The 17,584-nt window shown below is 41.0% G+C and overlaps 1 protein-coding gene across 2 annotated transcripts in view; it reads left to right on the top strand.

Annotated features, from left to right (window-relative positions):
- Positions 1-17,584, top strand: part of PEX14 (peroxisomal biogenesis factor 14) — a 64,166-nt gene that overhangs the window by 14,251 nt on the left and 32,331 nt on the right. The gene's annotated exons all lie outside the window — the stretch shown is intronic.

The raw sequence follows: 17,584 nt of genomic DNA, 5'->3' as shown, positions 1-17,584 counted from the left end.
TGAGTAGCAAAAAAACACAAACTTAACCTTAGAAATGGCAGAGTCAGCTCTTAAAACAACAGCCAGCAACTTTCACTGTTCCCTGTCTTTTCCCAAGTCCATATGCACAATATTGTGCATACATTATGTGTGTGCGTGTGTGTTCATGCTCGCACTGGCAGCCGTGCCAGGCAAGGCTGTAATTATGCAGAATGTACTGTGAAACTTATGCACACTCTTAATTACATACAGTGCCTACGTACAGCAAGTTTTATCTCTCTGCAGCTCAGCTCCTTGATGAGTTGCTCTGATAGGTGATTGGAATTGGGGCCACCGCATCGACAGAGGGAATGGAACCCCTGGATTCTCCTCCCAGGGAATTGTGTCCCAAGGTTAAGCTGAAAGCCATCGGGTGTCACTGTTGCTCTGTGTAGGCTCAGCTGGCAGTGGATTTGTGTGGCCGTAAAAACTGGACTTTGGAAGTAGTATATTTGGCTATAAACATCCAAGGCATTTACACATAATTTATATATGAAGTGCATGTCCATACACACCGTTTAAGTGTGGGTGGACTGACTGGAGGTAGGTCTGTTGTGTGTTAGCTGACTTTTTTCTTTGCAGTTTTCCGTTGCCTGTTACAGTATTTGTGTCCCAAAGTGCTGCACAGGATGGGCAGCTACTGCTGAACAGCTTTGCATTCTGCTCTGGAAGTGACTGTGGTTCAGCAGTGGAGATGACCTGATTTCTGTATGTAATTTGCCTGTGAACATTAAGCTGTGAGCAAATTTTTGGATTTATAATGTGACAACTGTGGTGTAGAAACAGCAAAATTATATTTAGTTTAGATCTTTTAAGAGCTTGGGAACTTCAGGGATTAAAAGGTACTGTAGACATTTTTAAGCTGTAGTTTGTGTGGCAGAACTCATTGGAAAATCAGGTTTGCATTCAAGCAGTTCACCAATAGCATAAAAAAACATTCACCAACTTAAAATGGAGATGACAGAGAAAAGCCATGTAAATAGCAAAGAAAATGTGTTTTAAAAAGACTTTATGGTCTGTGTCCCTTCTGATTTCAGGCAGGGAGTAGAAGCTGGAGTAAGAGGAGCTGAGCTTGTGCTTGATTTGCAGAGTAGTGTGATGGTCGGTTGGGCTGCGTTGGCAGCATGGACCTGTGCCAGACTTCACCACAATTCATACTGTGTCAGTTTAATAAATGCACTACTTAAATTATGAAATTACAAAAGAAAAAAGAGAATGCACTTATTCAGACTCTTAATACATTAAAAATAAGGCATTAAAACACTGGCTTTTTTTTTTCCCTCCCAGAATCAATAATGAACAGGAAGGGTTGTAGACATTAACAGTCATGGACATTCAAGCTCTTATACATAAATTATCTTAGAAAAATGCACATAAGACTTGAATAATGTAAATACATTAATGCATTTAATAATTTAAACATTAAAGCGCATTCAGGAATTCATGGCAGAAGCTGTTCTGAGATAAGGAGCGGTCCTGGAAGTTGTGTGTCCCAAGATCGATGGCTGGTTTCTCCTTGAGAAAACTCTCTGGGGAAGTCAGGCTGTGCAACTGCAGTGACCACCCGTCCAAAGAAATCCCAGGGCATTACCAGCTCTTCTGCTTTCCACCTCCCATCTTCTCTCTACCACAAGCGTGAGCAATTCTGTACCGGAGATCTCAGGGTCCACGTAAGGCCAGGGTGCATTTTGACTTTTTTTTCTGTGTGTTTCTCTAGAAATTAGGTGAAACAGCTTCAGAGAGTGAAAATTTACAGGACCGTCAGTTGGAGAGAGTGAGGCTTGGGGAAGTAGTGCTCTCCAGGAATGCTTGGCTCTTTCTTGAAGCCCTGAAAATCACAAGGCTGGCCCCAGTGTAATGACAAATAGGGGGATTTATTCTGTTCTTGCTTCTCGGCTCTTTGGATTGAACCACCTTCAGCACTGCAGAAGCACCTAATGGGAACACCAAGGTCCCCTCACACAGTGCATTTTCCTGAGGATTTTGAGCTGTGTCATTTTTGCTGATGTACTTAAATTTGAAAGGTTGCATCCCCCCCTCATGCCGCTTTTCCTGGGTTCATAGCCTTGCTTTTCTTGCCTCTCCTGCAGGCAGGTTCTTTGGAGGTCATTTGCACCCTACAGCCCCACTCATGGAGTGGTATAAGGTATCATGCTTAGACCTAGATACTGATGGAGCTAATGATGGAACTAATAAAAAAGAGCTTAGTCTGATCCCAAAGGGAGAAGAGTTGGGTTGGTTAATTAAAGGAGCCTGGCACAGAGCACCTAGTAATTATAGGTGCAAGAAGGCTGAATTTGAAGAGGATGGTGCAGCTGGAGAGGGATAGGGAGGCGCCCAGAGCTCTGCTGGCTGTGGGTAAGAATGCAGCAAAACCAGATCTGGAAATCAGACTCTGGCAGAATTCCTTGGTGAATTCTTATTTATTCAACTTTTTAATGAGGACCTGAATCTCTCGTTATGCATTTATGTTTTTGCATGCACATGCGTATGTACAATTCCAGTTACACCCTATGGCTGGGAGGGTGATTTTATTAAAGACCAGAAGATTGTGAGACAGATGTTTTAAGAAACTCAGGCCTTGCCCTGTAGTAGTTTGGGATAATTAATGCTGACTGCTGCATTGGTTGTATTATCAATGCTTCTGGGTTGTTATCTCCAGCATCATCCCAACACCCAGGATCCTGTATCACTGTGGGGCAGAGGGGCTGATGCCACCAGTACCTGCTGGGAAATTGCTCCTGAGCTCTTATGTAGGTGTAGGGTGGGGAGCAATGCTGTATCATCACACTGTCATCACCAATGCTATGTCTCTTTATAGTTAAGTTCCTTAAAGTAGACTCTCTCAAACTTAGGTTAGAACTCCAAAGGAATGCAAAAGGCTTCAAAGGAAGTCACCAAGTTACTCACCAGTAAACAGCTTTCTACTTGTAATTGCTGTTTGGAGCTCTGTTCCTCCTAGTTTGAAGAGGTAGCAAGCATTTACTTCAGTAACTCATTTTCCTGAAGGAGCTTGATGCCATCTCAGCTGAGGAATGTGAGATGAGCCAACATAGCAGATGAGTGAAAAAGTGAAAGCTTGCATAAAGTTTGAGAAGCAGTGCTTTAGCAAATTTTATTTTCTGGGGTTAAGTTCTGCAGATATTGCCTGCAATGGATCTGTTAACTTCACCTGATGAAACAGAGACAGTTATTTTATCTCCAGTGGGTTTCTCAGTAGACCCCATCTGGGGAAGGCAGGACCGTCTGCAGAAAATGTATCATTCAGTTTTAGTGCTCAGGACTAAATAATCAGTCAAGGAAACTGTAGGTGGTCTTCTGTCCTTTCAGCTGGTGTGCTTTATAGTGATGGGTAGATCATGCTAGAAAATGAAATGTTAGTTCCAAGGATTTTAGATCAAAAGATGAAAAGCACCAGTTTTTTCAGCTATAGGAGAAGATAGTACACAGAAGAAAATTGCTCTGAGAATCTGACTTGTGTGCTGACCATACACATGTGCTCCTTGGCTGCCCTAAGTGTACAATACACAAAGGTTAACTTGAGACACCTCTTTTTAACTGTTGAAATGGTCAGAGGAATGCTCATGGCCATTTTGTCCAGTTCAGGTGAGTTTATAGCTCTGATCACAAAGCCAGAACTGAATGGTCTCTCTTTTCCCACCTTGAGCAGGCAGTGCCTCTTTGCACAGCTTATAAACCTCAAGCCTCCCACACCTGAAAGGGCGCAGAGTCGCTGGTGGTAGGAAGGGGTGTGTCTGTTGGATGTGGGAAGCTCCTGCAGGGGATTTTTCATAATCCAGGGCCTGCTGAGGAAAGGAGTCGAGTGATGGGATGCTCTGGATGTGGCCTGCAGGGAAAGCAGAGGAGTGGGTGGGGATCTGCCTGGGCTTTGATAGCTTAACAGCCACGTTTAGCTGGATTTAGGAGGTATAAGCATTTATGGTAAATTCTACTGCTGTATCACAGCCTGCTTTCTGCTTTTCTAGCTTTGTCTCCATGGGGGTATTCCATACATTATCCCATTTCACAGCCTGAACTTTTTCCCCTACTTAGGGGATTACATCGGGCAGAGATGTAAGAAGCAAGGGAATCTTGACACTACGCCACTTTTTTATCTCTGTAACTCCATGTATATCTATCTGGCTGCTCTCACAGGTGCCAGGCCGCCTGCTTTCCAAAACCCTGCTTGAAAATTGCTGATTCAAGCAAGTAGCAATTTTAGGGCTCCTTACGAAATAAATGCCTCCTGTGTGCTCCCCTGGCACTGGGATTTCCTCTCTGATTTATCTTGCTCAGGTCTGCTAATGTTCCTTGACTAAACAGGGCATGGTGTGATGGTGTGAAGGTCATTTTATATATGCTATATACATCTCTGCAGTCATGGTGGGAGGGTAGGACATCTGAAGCAGCATATCCTGCTGGGAAAAGGAGGAAGAAAAGGATAGTCTGGCTCTTCTTTTCACAGCCTCTTGTGGTGGGATGAAGGTTTTGACAGCCTAATTCTGCATTTAGAGAAAGAACCAAGCAGAAAGATTCCCCCTCACCCACTCCTTGCAGCCCAGCTGTGACAAACTGACAGATAATTAACAAATCAAGACCTCCTATTAGCCTTGTCCCTGATGCATTAAAGCAGCTCCTATGTTCCATGTGTCCTTTAGCAAATGCCTGTGCTTTCTGGCTGCAGAGTGAGGTAGGTGCATCCCTTCAGAAAGGCAAAGGAGCCTCTAAGATGTCAATGCACAAATATTTCCAGGAATAGAAGTTTTCTCTAAAAGGAAGTGGTGGACAGTAGGTGGGAAAGCCATACTATGACTGAGTGGAAGCTTCTTTAATGGTACAGTGTGTCTATGGAGTGTCTTCTGCGAATATAGGACTGAAAGGGATGTATGGAATTACTACTGAATCCCTCTTGTTTTATAGAAAATGGCATGAGTTGAAGCAACAATTGACAAGGCAGTTTTTGACTGGGACTAAGCAAGCCTGTAAACATGACATGCCAGGAAATGTGGTTTGTGGTAGAAACAGACCTGATGTTAAGATCTTAGTATTACATTGTGAGCAGTGAACTGGTGCCTGCTCCTCTCTGTCTTCAAGTTGTTGGAACTGTGGGTAAGCCCCAAAATAAGCTGCTTCTTTTCACTTTAGCTTCTCTCTGTTGGAGAAGAATGATGAGGAGTGTCAATCTCCCTCTGGTTCTAGATGCTAAGAAGACACAAGCCAGTGGTTCAGCTTAACACATGTTAAAGGAGAGAAAGATATCTAATTGCATCAAAGCCACTCTTAAGTTCATGTATGTGGAGCCCATCAAGCTGAAAGCATCCAGACAGCATCTGCTGTTATCAAATCACTCTTGAGTCGAGCTAATTAAAATAGAGCTTCATTTTTCTGAACCATTGTTTGGCAGGAATTTGAAACAGGTCTAACCCAATTTTAGTGTGTTTATGAGCCTTTATTATATCAAAAGTGCTTTTCTGTAAATGTACAGGGCAGTGTTAAATGAATTGATCCGCACTGTATCACTGTAGATGCACTATGAGCTTCCTAATGATTTCTCTTTTAGCATTTTCCAGATATATCCCAGAAAAGCTTGCTTTGTCCCTTATCATGTCATCTTTCTTCCCTCTTTTCCTTTCTATCTCACTCTCAAGAAAGTAAATGTCCTTGTATTTCTTTCTTTCATATCCTCCTCCTCCACTCTATTGGGATTTTTGTATTATTAAAACATTTACACATTTGCTGCCACATGCAAATGCAGGATAATAAACCAGGACTCTTTATACTCCAAACGAGAGCAGGAGGTCTCTCACCACTGATTTTTACCCCATTCTCATCCCTGTTACAGGGGATGAAGAGGAGGGGAATCTAAATGTTGCTCTGTTTGATACAGGATTTTTTTCCTTAATTTTTGATGTTAAACATTTTATATTTCAGCATGCAAATTCTGAGTATCATATTCCTCTTCGTATTTGCTACATACCAAGCACAAAAGTTAAAGAGATGTAGAAATTGCTCCCTGAAGACAAGTTGCACTCTGTGGCATGTGAAAGCTAATTCATAAATATTTGCTGCAGAAAGGGAATACCACAAATACGGCCAGTCTGTTGAGAACATCTGAGTGTGAGTGGTAGCCCAGTGAAACAGTAAAGTCAGGAAATAACTGTTTTTCTGGTACTCAGTGCAGCCCAAATCGTTCATATGATACTTCTTAAGTCTTAAATTTATTTCTGAGCACTGGATTTGTATTACAAAGAAAGAAAGTTAAGGATTAGCATTAAGTAAAAATACTGACAATGATCTGTCATGAAACCTCTCTGAAAAGGTGATAAAGACTTTGAGATTTTAAAAATAGGTGGAAAAATACAAAATAGACCAAATTTTTCTGTATAATTCAAGGAAGTTTGCTTCTTTTAACTCGGTTAATTCACCTTGGAATGGAATTTAGGTGCATTTGATTTTGCATTTAATGCAGTCTATTCTGGATGTGTACATTGAACTCCTCTGTACAGCCTGAGAGCATTGCACAGAAATGGGTACTGGGGACAAGTGCAATGTTCTGCCATAAGCAAATGTGTGGGGAAGGTGCTATTAGATGTTCCCAAAATTATGAAATATTATTGTCTCCTGTTCTGTGCTTTTGGAGAGCTTGTTACTCAGAAGTTTGCTCTTCTGTTCATTGACAGTGACTCTCTCCTGATTCCTCTTTTAATAAATTTAAGTGAATTTAATGCTGACAAAAAGCAGCACAGTCACAGTATTTAGAGGACACAGCAGGGACGTTGTGCTGTGTGCTTTTTCTGTAAATCTTGTAATCAGACCTAATCTGAGGTCCCTGCTGCTGGGGACTTGAATAATCTCTTTATTTATTCAGTTCCATCTCCTTTTCTGAGCCTGTCAGTGTGGAAGGTGTGCATCTCATCCCTGTAGTCCTTTCCCAGCCAAGGGACACAGGTGATGGCTTTGAGAGAAGAGTTTCTGGTAAAGCATAACTGTGGAGATAAATCTGGATACTCTTACGTGCAGAAATAATTCAAACAACATTTCTGCTCACATCGTGGTGAGTACAGAATGAATGTCTCAGATCAAAGAATATCTTCATAGGCTTTCCAGCATTTCCTGCATGTGCAGTTGTTGCTGTAGTTTCTACTGCAGAAAGATGTTTGCTATTCTAGCAAGAAACACTCTTTGTGTTTTACAGCACCAACAACAAAGTCAAGCATTTGGTCTAAGGATCCAAAAGCCCAGGAAATGCATCTCTAGGGTTCCTCATCAATTTGGGACCTAATGAAATATAGAAAATACTCAATAAAAGCACCCTTATTACTTTAAATGTTTAAATGTGGAGTTTTTAGCCATCAGGTTAATGTTTTTGTATCTTTTTTTGATTTGATTGTGAGCACTTTTCCAGGTATCTCTGCCACTCGAGCACTAATTGGATTTCCACAGATAAACGGTGCTAGCTGCAGCCCTTACATCACTGTGGTTTTACTTCATCATCATTTTATTTGTTTTTACTGTAAAGGTTAATAAATTTTAGTGTGTTTAGAGTATGAAACAAGGCAGGCAGGCGAAGAACTGCAGCATGAAGGGGTGAAGTTTTATATGCTGTTTTCTCAAGTCAGAGGAGCAGCTGCCCTTTGTGGTGGTTCTAATGGGCTGCTGGCTGTGTTAGTCACCCAGGGAGTGATCCATAATCCTTAAGATAAAAAGCGTTGATCTCTCCACTAGTTCTCAGACAGAGCTGCAAGGCATTGGAATTGGGTTACCATTGATTTAAGGTGGGGAGAAGACTGTGTAGAGTGGGTCTGCTTAAAAAGGGATATGTGAGTTTTATTTAGCTTACTTAATTTTTTTAAGAATATTGGAAGCCTTTCAGTGCAAGTGCGCCAGAGTTCCCTATGGGTTCTCAAGGAAGTTAATATAGTACTTGCCAGTATTTTAGGGAAGAAATTATTGAATGGCAGATTTTTGTCAAAACTTAGGCTGTAAAAAAATTTCTGTGAGAATTTATCAAGGTCCCAGATGTTTGCTGTTTCATTCATTTGTTCAGGAAAGTGTGTATTTTTTTTCTTTCTCTTGGTGTCCTGTGAAGGTGAGCTTGACTTCCTACCACAGCAGAGGTTTTCCAGCCATGAAGGCAGTGTGGAAGCCCTTTTTGGCCTTAGAGGGATTGAAACTAGCCCATTTCAAACACCTGTACTTGAGCCAAAGCAGCATTGAAGACTGAATGTATTTTTTCTGTTACAAAGATATAAAACTGCTTTGTAGCTCCTTTGGATCAGGTGCAGGCTACTGAGAAAACTGCATTGCAGCCTTGGGTTTCCAGTCATTCCAGTCTGTACAGCCGTGGCCGTTCTTCCCTTGGTGTTAATTCCCTGCTGTGGACCCAGATTTCAGGGAGATTGTTGATGCTTTCTGCAGCATTTGTCAAGGAAATGGCTGCTTGCTTTTTTTTCCTGAAGTGAGTAATTGTTTATTAATTTTTCAGCACATAAAGAGTATAATTATAATAGTCCCTGACATGTGCTGGCTGTGCCAAGGTTTAAGAAAAATAAAAACCAGTAGAAGTGCTGTTTTGAACTGTCTCTGATTTTTCAGGCCTTCCTGCTTTGGACCCAAATTTATGTGTAGGAATTTGGTACAAGAACACAGGCATCAGTTTAATTCTCCGTAGAACTAATTTCTCTTGGATGTTTTAACTCAATTTATTTAGGATGGTGGGATCTTACTCAGCTGTTGAGAGAGAAAGGAGTAGGGGAGCAGTAACATGGGATTTTTTTCGTACCTGCAATTTTTTGGTATATACAGTGCTGTAAAGGTCTGGATTTGTCCTGACACTTACATGCTTTGTTTCTTTAAGCAGTGAATGTAACATCCATGAAAAATGCTAGATTGACCCCAGGGGAAAATGAAGTGGTCCCATTGTTTGCAGAATATTTATGGTGCAGACAGCTACCGTGGAAATGTTCCTCATGTTTGCCATTTTATTGTGTTTCACCCCTGTTACAGAAGCATCCTAAGAGTTGACAAGGAAGCTCAGTTGCTTTTCAGGCTGATCATGCAAGTTCCTAGATTTGAAGGAGGAACTGTGTGATGTGAGCTCTGTTCTGCTGAGAACTGGACAAAGAAAAGGGACACAGCTGCTTTTGAATCTATAAAATTATTCCTCTTCCAGTCCCCACAGACAGGGCAGCTCTGGCCAATCAGGCTTCTTGCCCCTTACTTCGTTTTTCCCTTAATGGGGCAATTAACAGCAGGAACAAAGTGCATGGTCTGCTCAGTCTTTATTATTATTTGTGTTGTAATAAATGTCGAGGAGGCCAGTTGCAGACCAGCACCAAGCACTGTTCAAATGCAGAGGAAAAGGACCACTCTTGTCCCAAAGAGCTCTAAGTAAAATACTAAATTTACAAAAAGATTTTCCAGTGTTTTAAGTCCTTCTCCTTTTGCTGTTTCTTCCCAACTGCTGTGGTTTGCATGATTTATTGTGCACCTGTCACATTTTCCAGCTTCTTTAATGTTTTCAACATGAAACCTTTTGTTTGTTAGGTTCTGGTGATCCAGATAATTTCCTCCAGTATCTCCTATATTTATTCCATCATTGAGATCTTCCTCATTCTAACATCATCACAGCCCCCTGACTTCAGCCCTAATTGTTTGGGGCTTTATTGCTGAAAGGAAAACACTCATTCTCTTATCTACATTTCCTATGCTTTAAAAATTCTGTGAAATGGGGATATTGAAATAGGAGGTTCGAGGAGCAGTGACTTGCTGTTTTTTCTCGCAATTTGACTCTTTCCAGTCTAAAACATCTTGATAGTTTCTTCTGCAGATGGGTTCCACTTTTGATCCTCTTGGACTAAATGTCAACCATTGTATTATTGGTTTTGTCCAGTGCCTTGACTGTGGAATTAGAAGGATCTAAGTAAGTGTGAACAATGATCCTGTTCTGGTACATCTCTGATTGATTCAGCCTGCTGGAGTCTCCCATTCAATAGTGATTTTACGTACTCGAGCACAATTGTTAGGTGTGACACAGACTTCTATCCTCACGTCATTCTCCAGCTCCCTAACATGTGAATGAACATCCTGCAGTCCTTGTCTGCCCTGCAGTTAAAAGAATGAAAATGTAATAAATTACAGCGTCATTGGTTATTACATTCTACACATGTGAAGGGAACAAGGTAAGGGATTTCTTTTGGAAGCTGCTGTGCTTGAGCTCTGCAGTAATGGCGACATGGGGAGAGGAGTGAGGAAGGTGAGAGTTGGAGGTGCTGTCATCTGCTCCCCTGGAACCTGAACCATGCTTTTTTTTTTAGTTGTGGAGCCAGGCACTGGTCCTAATTCTGCTGTCATGAGCATCTCGGACACTAGGTCATTACATTCCTTTGGAGTGATTGAGCTCAAACAACTGGAAAGTTGCATTAATTTTACAGCATAGCCCCCGTGATCCCTAAGCTTCCTCCTATAAGAAGGAGATGTCATGGAAAGTTATAAAAAGCAGGTTCCCTTTCCTAAGTTTTGACCTGTCTGGCATCTTTCTTAGGTGCTGTGGAATCAGTTCAGTGACCTTGTTGTGGCTTCTCCCACCTGGGAAGCCAGATGCCTCACTTAGCATGTGAGACACGAGCTCTACCCATAGGTTATCCTGGGGGATCCTGGGCGTTCAGCACTGGGGTTATTGCCATTTTCATGTAGACGGAACTTCAAATAATTTGCTGCCAGTTGGATTGCAAGCAATATCCCCCTGCACCCCCACCCTGCTCATCTTGCTGCAATTCCTTCTTTGGTGGTACTGGGGATTGTAGGGAGTTTGCAACTTCAGCTTCGGCAGAAATACAAAAAGGGGATTTTAAAAGTTTATTTTCCCTCCAAGAGGGAAATAATTTCTCTTCAATAAAAAGTTGAAATGTTTGAACTTCTAGAAAAAAGGTTCATGCTGCTCACTGGTTAAATTTATTATGGCTGCATTATCAGTTTAATACATTTAGTTTGCTCTTCTGCTCATATTTCTTATAAGATGTTTTTCCATCATTTATGACTTCCCCGTAACAGTTTTTATTGTGTTAAACCTGATGTTACGAAGTCTCATTTGGAGGTGTATTTCTGAAATAAAAAAATACATAGGTAGCACATTTTCTGTGCAAATAAAAATGGTTATCGTACATTTCTTTTAATGTATGTGTAAAAGTTTCTGGTTCTTTTTAATTTTATGCATGTACATTTAGCCTGAATATTATTAGTGTTAAAAAGACAGGAATTTTGTCAAGATGTCCACTATGTTCTCAATTGAATTATAAAAAACTGAAGATGACAGATATTTCACTTTGAAAGGTGACTACTACACAGACGAAGTTGCTACTTTTCATAAGGGCTTTTACTCCATATATCAATGCATTTTAAGAGAGACTTGGGTTAATAATACCATGCTTTAGCATTCCCTAAATAGATATTTACACAATAGACCTTAAAATATATTAGTCTATCATGTCATCTCCTGTACACTTCTATCTGGGATGTTTTATGTCCTTAACATATGATACAATAAAACTTTATTTTATATAGTATTTTTCATACAGATTGTATCCTAAAATGCATTGTTGTGGGGTTAAACGAGACTTTTGCAAGGTTAAAATTAAAAAAAAGCTGAAGGGTGCAGGAAAATTAAGGGCTTTGCATAGGATAGATGTATTTAATTGAACAAAGGGAATCTGAGTGGAGAGCCGACGGAGCTGAGAGCCTGTAAGCGTGATTGGAGCTGCAGAGCAGGATCCCTGGAAGTGCTGAGGTTATGTGAGGAAAGGCTTGTTCTGTGCGAATGAAGGAGGTGGAAAGGTCACACCTTCGGGAGCAGCTGGAGGAAGTGAGGAGTAGCTCCTGCAACAGAGAAGTTGAAAGCAGGGACTATGTGGAGTCACTTCTTTGTAGTGGGAATAGCAGAAGAAATGAGGGGAAAGTGTGTTGAAGGGGAGGAAGGCAGCCGAGAGCAGGGTGTGCCAGCTGAGCTGGAGGTGGGCTGGATGGGAACAGGGTGGCACAACACCGGGGATCTCAGCTGCTCCAGCGCCGCTGCTCCAGCCTGGCCCCGGCGCTCCGCAGGCACAACACACTGACAGCTCACATGGGCTTTTTTCTGGCTTTTTATATATATTTTTTTTATTTAAATTTTTTTTGGTCACCCTATTCATGTAAATTAAGTAAGGCTTTTTTGTATGTGATAATTATAGATAAATGTATTTAAAGTAGATCTGGATTTTGTAGTCCTCAGGAAAAAGAGGAAGAGCAATTTTTCCCCCCGTCCCTGTCATGTGTTCGTTTTAATGAGCAATTTTAAAAAATTGAAAATAAAAGAGGAAAATGAATAGGTGTTGAACCAGCCTGTGATATGTAAATGCCAACTAGTAATTACCTAAAACCTCAATTTTCTTTCTGTTTCATCTTGCAAAACATTTCATTTCCACTGAGTGAAAACACTTAATTTGGGGCTCTGACGGCGGCAGCGGGGCGGCGGTGGAGCCGCCAGGGGGCGCGCGGGGTCTGCGAGCGGCCTGAGGGAGCTGAGGGGACTGAGGGGACTGAGAGGGCTCAGAGGACTGAGAGGGCTCAGAGAGCTGAGGGGACTGAGAGGGCTGAGAGGACTGAGGGGGCCGAAGGGGCTGAGGGGCCGAGGGGGCTGAGAGAGCTGAGGGTACTCAGCGGTCTCAGCCTGGCGGGGCGGCGAGGAAATCACCTTGGGGAGCGCCGAGTCCAGCGTGGGAGCGAACATCGCCTCGGCAGCGAGACCAGAGCAGAGCCGCGTTCTGCCTCTCCCTGAACCTCCCCGGGCAGCCCTTTCCAATGTCTCATCACCCCATCTGGGGAGAAATTCTTCCTGATGTCCAGCCTAAACCTCCTAGACTCAGTTTAACACTATGTCCGCTTCTCCTGTCGTTTGTTTTCTGGGAGAGGAGCCCAAACCCCACCTGGTTACAGCTTCCTGACTGAGAGTTGTAGAGTTCAAAAAGGTCTCCCCTGAACCTGTTTTTCTGCAGGCTGTCTGGGACCCATGACAGGGACCCGTCCGGGATTAGTGTCCTCACCCTTTGTGTGGGTGTCATTCCCAGTCCGAGTTCCCAGCACCTAGGATTTCCCCTTTTTTGTCTTGTATTAACATCTCTTTTTTTTTTTTTTTTGGGTGGGTTTTTTTTTGGTTGCTGTTTTTTCTGTTTTTTGGGATTTTTTGTTTGTTGGTTGGTTGGTTTGGTTTGCCTTTTTTGTTTGTTTGTTTTGTTTGGGTTTTTTTTGTTTTAGGGATATTTTTTATTTTTTGGGTTTTTTTCAGTGTTGTTGTTGGGTTTGGGGTTTTTTGGCTGCTATTCTGTATTCTCTTAGTTTCAGGTTCTTAATCTCAGATATGGCTCAAAGCGTATTTCTTCCTCGTCTTTGTTCCCATGAATCTTGCTTTAAATTGGGGGGTTTTTTCCCTGACTGTTTTATGTGAGGGCTTTGTCGTTGTTACAGCATTTTTAATCTTTTCTCTATCAAACTTTGAGGTCTGCCAAACTTTGTATGTTTCTAGGTTATCTCTCAACTGAAATAATTCGTGGGGTTCTGTATGTTTTCTTATAAATCTATGAAATCACAGGAGCTTTAAAGCCTTCCTTCTCCCGCGACTGACTTGCAGAAAATTCATTTACAGATAACAAGTGTTTTCTGTGAAACACAAATTTCATGTAAGTCCTGGGGTGCAGATCAACTGGGACAAGGCTGTCCTGAGCAGGAGCAGTGCTGGTGCAGTGTCCCAGGCGCAGCTGGGCGGGAGCAGTGCCTCCTTAGTGAGATATATGGCTTCTTAATTAGCCCCTTGCATTTTTTCCGAGTGCTGGCATCAGCGTTCTATGATGTGTTTCCCTGATTAACAGCTGCTTTGCAACTATTTCCGTGTGCCACCGATAACCATATTTGTCAAGTTAGTCCTGGCAGGGCACTGATTTCTTACTAAAACAACAGAATTTGTGTTGGAAGGGGTTTTCTTGTTCACTGTTGTGCCAGGCTTTTAAGTCAGCCCTTGTTAAAATGTAAGTTGGCTTTAGCCTGATGCTTGTTAACAGGATTCTTGGTATCTCCTTTAGAGTAGGAGTGCAGAAACCTTTCACAGACAATTTAATCTTCCGAGCCTTGCAAACATACAGCTGTACACTGAGGGGGTGTTGCTGTAGGCTAATATATTGATCAGTTCCATTTGCCCTATAGCTGTGGCCTTCTGCTCTGGCTGAAATAGGTTGAGCGTTTGTTGATACTGCCATATTATTATTTTTTAATACACTGGAAAAAAATTAATTCCAACTTCTTTTACATACGTCATATATATTGCCAGTGTTGATTGCTTCCGCACATGTAATGTAAACTGTCTGTGCATAGTTCATGGCCCGGGCCGCCTCTGCTTAATGAAAAGAAGTGTTGCATTTAAACAGATACAGATCCACTCAGAAAGACAAAATACCATCTCTTGCAACGTATAATTCAGACCCAACCTTTACATCACAGGTCATCTCAAAGTCTCAGTCTATCAACAAATGCTGTTTAGTAATAACCTACAGAGCATTCCCAGCATTAGGAAATCTGTTAGAGCTCTTACAGGCTGTGCCCAGTGGCTTTTGAGTATGTTTTCCACGTGGAACTCTCTTACCAAATCCTGTGGAACTTTTACTAAAGAAGGTCTTTTACATTTCTGTTAATTTTTTGTATGTTGCCTTTTTTTTTTTCTTTTGAGTTGGTAGAAGATAGGCATTTGCCACAGTATTGTAAATTTCGTGGTTTATTTTTTAAATGCAAGTAACTGATAAATTAGCTTAGATTCCTTTATTGGAAACCCTGCAGCTTTGAGCACAATAAGAAATAAGGCTGTCTTTATCTTCCCCATTAACACAAAAGGGAGGGCAATTAGGAATGTGGGACCTTGGCTGTAACATCCCAGTGCTGTGCTTTGGCCCAGAATTTTGCCAGCCTGGTGCTCTCCCGTAGCATTTGCAATAAAGTTCCTGTCTTCATTTTATATCTTTGACATTGCAGCAGAATATTTGGCCTGAATTTATGTGATTTGTCCAGTTGCAAATATAATCTATGAATAGTGACATTGATCTTTTAATTGGAAAATCAAACTGTAGGACAAGACCTGCTTGTCCACCCGTCTCCACCCAGTCAGAAAGATGTCTTTGTGGATCCTGTCACTGCAGGAGAGGTGGTAGTGGGAAAGCAAGTTTATGGAATTGACTGGCTTTTAAAAAAAGCCATATACACTTTTTTCATACAAATATGTACCTGATCCATTAGATAAAGCCAGTGTGCTGGACAGTGTGTGCTGGCAATCTAAGAATCAGAGTAGTGATACAATGCTCATTATTTGGCAGTGTCCTAATACCTTAAAAATTTGGAGAAGTGTTACAAATGCTACAGAAATAGTATGGAACAATGTTAGCAGCTGAGTCAGAGTGCTATTGCCACATGATTTTTTTGGATGCACACAGGACTGCAAGACTTCTCATCTTCCTCCTCCTTTTTCTTGTTTAAATTATGGAGTGTAGTTGCTCTTGTTTGTGCAAAGAAAATGATCCATAGAAGGCAGGGAAATTCTTGTGTATATTTGTTGAAAATACTGGCATTTTGACGTGGCCAAAATTGCTTTGTAAGTTGCTGGGGTATATAAGATGAATTATAAAAATGGAGACGTTTCAGCTCAGCCTATAGGAAGAATGTTCAGAAGTAGATGAAAACACAATATGAGAAACCTGGGATTACTGGAGGGAGAAATACGTGTCCAGGATTCTTTTTTATGGAGTTTGTTGTTGCTTGTAATCTCACTTTGTTTTAAGATTAAAAAGGCTGTGAATAATGGAGGAAGTAATGCAGGGGAGAGATAAAACAGAAGTTTATTTTGGAGTGAAATTTACTACTGAAATGTTTACATTTTATAAGGCAAAAATAAGCTTTAATAAGGGGTTAGAATCAAGGAAATATTCACATGGATGTGACTGAAATAGCACAATGAAAAATACTGCGTATTTCTTACAGGTTTTGTAATGCTTAAAAATTGATAATTAAATATAAGAGCTTGCAGAACTGCAGGTCTGCAGGCCGCTTCTGTCTAGCTCACTAAATGTGGGAGGCAGTATTGAGGAGTATCTGAAGACACAAACAAGTAATTATTGTTAGAAGGAAAGTGGCTTTGATATGTTCACATGTCTGTCGGTCTGCTCATTTGGGCATCTTTCTTATTCAGCATATTATCTTAAGGTTATTAGTTTGGGTGCTTTATATTTCTGCATCTGGCACAGCAATATCAGCACAGTTTAAATCTGTGATTTGCCTGTCACCAGCATTTCAGCTGGAGACAGATCAAGTGCACATAAATGAAGCCAAAGTGTACTTTATGTGGGGTGTTTTGCTCTGCTGTTTTGTGGTTCAAAATTACTGCATGTAAACTTAAGGGAAAAATGCAGGAAAAGAAGAAAATGAAAAGAATTAAAAATACCCCATTCATTTTATCCTCCCAACTTCGAAGTGTGCTGGGACTTCGTCGAATTCCCGTTAAAATAAATATGCCAATTTCATCTCTCTTCCAAATTCATTTATCATGCTTTTTTAAAAGGTGTTTTCTGCTTTACCTGATGTTTAAATTGGATTCGCTCGTTTATGCTGTTCTTTGCTGTATCCCCCATGTTTTTCTTAAATGAATTAGTAATGACAGCATACTCCATCATACCCTCTCTACAGCCACTTTAAGGGAAGCCTGGTGATCTAAACCTTTTAACCTATTAAAGATGATTTTCCCCAATTGAATCAGACCCACCACAGGTGTAATAACTAATCATTTAAACTACACCTGCTATTATGTATTTTTAAGCCATTATGCATGTTGGATAGATGATAATTCATGTTTATTGCATTGTCCAATGGATCCGTTTTGCCTACACTAGCCTGATTAATGTATTTAAAGAAATAAGAGATGCAATTTAAAAGAAAAAAAACATTGATGGAATGCACTGAGGAGTACATTGAAGTGCCATTAAACCCATCAGAACTTTGCTCTCTGACCAGAAATGCATATTCGAAGCATTTGATTCAAACACAAAGTGAAACTTAGTGATTTCAGGAGGGATGCTGTATTTTCCCTTCTTTTTCTGCTGTCAAAGTTTTGGAAACCTTTTTGGAACTGAATTCCAGAAACTGTATTTTAAGATAAACTCTTCAAGACCTGCCTAACCTAGGTCTAGCATATTAGGATGGTTAATTTTAGCTCTAGAGAAGGGAAGTAATCTCTTCCACTAGTTCACGTAGATGTGCTGTTAGCACATTATTCCTCATATGATGCCACAATCAGAACAGATGTCTTTGTATAAAAGTAGAGTGAATCACTAGTGCAGTAGCATGTAATAACGTGTATAACAATATAGGGAAGTATGTGGAAAGTGGAACTACCATATGAAGAAAAGAATCAAATACCTTTCACTGGCACTAAATGGAAATGTAAAAATCTAGTGCTTTTGTTCTTGATGCCATTGAATATTATCCCAGACCTTACCCTTTGCTT

The sequence above is a fragment of the Lichenostomus cassidix genome, chromosome 21 (assembly GCF_008360975.1).
Source record: "Lichenostomus cassidix isolate B80296 chromosome 21, HeHo_3.0, whole genome shotgun sequence".
In the NCBI taxonomy this organism is placed as follows: domain Eukaryota; kingdom Metazoa; phylum Chordata; class Aves; order Passeriformes; family Meliphagidae; genus Lichenostomus; species Lichenostomus cassidix.
The sequence above is the reverse complement of the archived record's forward strand: the minus strand, read 5'-3'. Positions and strand labels throughout refer to the sequence as shown.